Genomic DNA, 5,336 nt, shown 5'->3' with positions numbered 1-5,336 from the left:
CGATCATCCTTTATAATGTTAATATGTGCACTTCTAGATAATCTATCTTTGGCATATGCTAATCGATCCTTTCAGTGGCAGTTCAACTAATTTGACTTTGATAGCATGGGAATGAATGAGATCTTAAGTGCTTCTAACTTGTTTGAAGTGTATATATGATGGTTTTAAAATATATATGAATGCAAAGTATATCCTAAAGCTCCAAGTTTGCATTGTACCTCAAATTGAAGGAATTGACAACTCTTTTTTATATAGACTAAGTTTTCCACGATGCTTGAGATCTTTAAAAAGTTTTATTCGTTTTGATGTTTTTAAACCTTGAAATGTATGTCTCTTGAAGAAAAACTATATGAAATACTTAATTTTCAATTGTCAACTCTATTAAGTTTTGTTATCATCAAAATCAAGAAGGGAGTCAACATATGGTCAACACTCTACATCTCACATTTGTGAAGCATTGTAATCATTAGTCATTTGTAAAGGAACCTATCAAGCTCTGATAAAATTGGAGTCGACTATTCCAAGTGAATTGAGCTCCTCCCATAACTATTTCTACCAAATTAGTCTTCAATGAAACTCGAGAACCCTCTTATTGATGTTATAATACTTTCAACATGAGGCAATTTTAATGGTAATTTTGTATTTGATATTTTATTTACTGAAATTTTATCGAATAAGTATGATAATATAGTTTAGTGAACTCAATAACAATGATACTGAGTTCACTTAAAAATGGTACGAAAAACTCAATACCCTATGGTACCTAGTTCACTTTAAATCGGTTAAAAAAGAACTCGGTTTCGGTTGTACCGAGTTCATTTAAAAATGCTTTTAAATTAACTCGATACTACCTGTACCGAGTGTTGGAATATATGATGTAATTAGGATGACATTGATTTAATTAGTTTATGTTTCCTGTCTCTTCTTCAATCTTCTTTGGGTGAAGGGTGTACTTGTAATATTGGTAGTTTTGATATCTCTAAATATACCTTATGGGGGAGGGTTTGGATCAAGTCCATAACCTCTAGTTTTCTCCCAATGGTGTCTCTCTCATTTTTCTCCATGACCTAAATCATGGAGTCCTGAAAATCAACAAAACGTAAACTAATTACATTAGTGCCACCCTAATTACATCATATATTCCAACACCGAGTACACTTAAAAATGGTTAAAAAAAGAACACGGTACCATTAGTACCAAGTTCAATGTAAAACACTAACTAAGTCAGGGCCAAATGTATAGAGTCCTTACATTTCTTGAAAGTTAGTATTGCTAGTATCGACTTTATTAGCAAAATTCGAAGAAAAAAATGATACTTCTGCCTACATGAGCTTTGACCACTTACGTGAAACATGGAAACATGAGTCTTACAAATATTTGTGTTAAACTCATTAGTTGAACTAATTACTATAGTGATTTGTCTCATGGAGTTCTTTTTTAATAAGAGTTGCATGAAAAAGCTTACTTCTGTCAAAGTAATATATAGCAAGGACTATATTAGTAGATGAACTAGGCACCAATCATACCATCAATGCCGAAAGTTCAGTGATAAAGAGAGGACCCGCTGATCCCATCAGTCACTGGAGGGAGCATAAACATGTCTTATCCATGCTTTCTAAAGTAATTTGTAATGATTCGTTAAGAGTTACAATTAACTTAGTCTTTGAGATTTTAAAAATGCTCTTAGGGTTTGTTTGGAACCCCATGAAAAGAAAAGAAAAAAATGAGGATTTGACCATTATTATTCTCAAGTAAAGTTAATGAAAAAGAGAATTTGATCATTATCTTATATTCATTAATTATTTTTGAAAATAATAATAATCAAATTCTCAATTTCTTTCCTTTTATTTTCTTTTCTAAGGGTTCCAAATAGACCCTTAGAAATAGCTATTGGTTTCAGTAATAATTTAGTATATATAATATAAGCAACTACAAACGTCGAGACAAAATAAATGATATTGCTAAAAGGCAACATTTATGTGCTTATATAAATGATATTTACATATAGACGAAACAAAATAAGCTATTTCATATATATTTTTTAATTATCTTTTCATTATTATGCTTTGTGTCTAGGGGTGGCATCGAGCCGAGCCAAGCCCGAACCTGCTTATGTTCGAGTCGAGCTTGATTTAAATATTTCGAGCCGAGCTTCGAGCCGAGCCTCGTCTCGAGCCTAAAATTGTTATCGAGCTCGAGCCCAACGAGTTCGAGCCGAGCTCGAGCCTCAACATACATTTAAAACTTTTCAAAAAATATATATCGAATAAAATGTATATAAAATTATGCATATATTTTACATAAAATTGGGCATGACCTTTACATAAAATTGGGCATAACCTCTACTTAAAATTGAGCATAATATATATATATATATATATATATATAATACTTGTATAAAATTCGGCATGACCTCTATTTAAAATTGGGCATAATCAATATACATAATACCTGCATAAACACTCCATAAAATTGTCTATACATTCCATAAACACTTCATGAAATTGTTTATACACTCCATAAAATAATTTAAACACTCCATACACTGCATAACATTATAAATAAACTCCATACAATAATCAAACACAAAAAAATTAAATAAAATATCACTATCAATTTACAATCACCCAAATAAAAACTATAAATCCTTTAAATAAAATCCTATTACTATTACAAACTTACTAGAAAATTACAAGAAATATTTTAAATTTTTCTTAGGAAAGTTAAATGGACCTCTTATTGCCTTTTCTAAGGAAATAAATAAAAATTAATAATTAACCTAATATATTATTATACTTATCGATAAATTTTTAATCACATAAAATGTCAAACACAAAATTGCTATGAAAATTGCCTCATGCTTAAAGTATTATATCATCAACTGTCAAATACTTATTCAAAATTTTTCTATATGGTTTTCTAACCCATCTTGGCAAGAAAATCTTACTTGGAAAATTATATGATTTTTTAAAAAGAATTTATAATTAGAAAAATATTTTGAAAAAATATGAGGCACTAATGGTCCCTATATTTCTATTAAAAATGTCTTTTCAACATTTATTGAAAAAACCACTAATAGTCTCTAGAAACGTATTTCTACTAAAATATCTTTTCAATTTATTTAAGAGCCATGAGGAAGGGACAAAGAGTTGTTTTTTTCCTTGTTTATGATCTCGCACGTAGGGGTGGCTTTGAATAAATTATATATAAAATTATGCATACATTTTAAAAAAATATAATGATAGAGGCGGTTCAGGATTGAATTTCAATAATGGATTAAAATGCACCAATATTAATATTTTTTACTCCAATTGTTGTCTAGCTTGTTTTGTAATTTTTGAATCTGGCCATAATTTATTATGGCGTCCTTAGTGCCCCTAGATAAAAACTTTATATTCTAGGAAAAACTAAAAATATTTTTCCTATGATACATATTCCCAAAAAAACCTTTAAATAAAATCTTATTACTATTAGTGACTTATTAGAAAATTACAAGAAATATTTTAAAATTTTCTTAGGAAAGTTAAATGGACCTTTTATTGTCTCTTCTAGGGAAATAAATAAAAATTAATAATTAATCTAATATATATATTATACTTATCGATAAATTTTTAATTAAATAAAATATCAAACACAAAATTGCAATGAAAATTGCTTCATGCTAAAAGTATTACAGCATCAACTGTTAAATACTTATTCAAAAATTTTCTATACAGTTTTTTACCCCATCTTGGTACGAAAAATCTTACTTAGAAAATTATATGATTTTTAATAAAAAATTTCAATTAGAAAAACAAACATGAGACGCTAATAGTTTATAGAAAATTATTTCTATAAAATTTATTTTTAATTTTTTCCAGAGGAAAAAGTTTTTTTTTTTTTTTTTTTTATGATCTCGCACTTACGAAATAGCACGTGCGAGATCATCTTCTCGCGAGGGAAGGGGGAGATTATTTCTCCCCTGTTCTGGTTTTTCGCCGAGACGATGCGGAGGGAAGGGGGTTACGGTGCCGGGGAGGACCTATCATCGGGGATGACGGCCACGACGGAGTCAGCGGCGACGGAAGCGGCGGTGACGGAAACAGAAGCGACGACGAGGAGAGGAAGAAATCGAACGGACGGCCACAGAGGCGGCCGACGAGTAGCTGCGACGGTGGTATAGACGCCGACGAACAACTACGACGGCGGTATAGACGTCGGCGAACAGCTACGGCGGCGGTAGAGGCGGCGACAACAACCGATAGGAGGGATCGGCGGTGACTAAGGGGGAGGAAATTTTTTCCCCCCCTGGCATTCGCTCCCGCTCCCGCTCCCCCGTTCGCTCGCGACCCGTTACTGAGTCATATCGATCCGACTCATTTCGAGCCGGCTCGCGAGCCGACGAACCGAACCTAGCTTCGGTCAAGCTCGGCTCGTTAACGTAAACGAGCCGATTTTGGTGCTCGAGCTCGATAAATGACGAATCGAACCGAGCCGATACCGAGCCGAACCGAGTCGGCTCGCGAACCGGCTCGGTTCGAAGCCACCCCTATTTGTGTCAATCTAGTATTAATAAGAACATCATGCTTCCGTTTATCTTTCCCGTCATCTATGAGGTAAATGGGTCAAAAAATAATAAATTAACAAGAATTTAATAAAAATAATCACTTTTTGAAATTTTAAAAATATATGCACCTCACTTCGTGACACCTAGCAACACGGAAAAATAACATATAACAAGGTCCTTAAATAAAAATACATCTTCTTCAAAAGAGTCTATAAGAAGATTAATTTCTTTGTTTATCGAGGGAAAAAAAGCTGCATCTCCTAACTTATACCTTTAATATAATTAAAAATAATTTTATACCCTTAAGAGTTAAAAAGTAATCGGTAATCGGATTCAAAATCGTTATTATTCTATTCCACTTTGCTTAATAAATGATAAATGATAAACAAAGTAATTGGGTAATTATATGTGAATTTTCTTTCTATTTCTATCTCATTAGTCAATTTTAAACAATAAAATTTGATACCCTGAACGTGATGCATATATCAAAACATGTGAGATTATTCTTAATAAGTCTTTTTATCAAGATATTAAAATAAATACATATATCCCCAACATGGCAAACAGTCGAAACTAAACAACAATGGTGGCTAAGAGGAGATTTGGCCTCTCCATCAATTTCCTAACCTAACATCAGCAAGCTTCCAATAGACCGTGAATGGCATAAAAGAGAGATGGGTCCGAGAAGGAGCCTTGTACCTGGCTGTTGGGACCGACACACGCTACTACGTTGTCGGTTCTCGGTCCAACCGTTGACACACTGAAAAATCTTGCCGGACACCAAGCATGT

The sequence above is a fragment of the Aristolochia californica genome, unplaced genomic scaffold, assembly GCF_029961685.1.
Source record: "Aristolochia californica isolate CCGP_79_NKW_82.1479 unplaced genomic scaffold, dmAriCali1.0.hap1 SCAF_15, whole genome shotgun sequence".
NCBI classification, from domain to species: domain Eukaryota; kingdom Viridiplantae; phylum Streptophyta; class Magnoliopsida; order Piperales; family Aristolochiaceae; genus Aristolochia; species Aristolochia californica.
Note: the sequence above shows the minus strand (reverse complement) of the source record.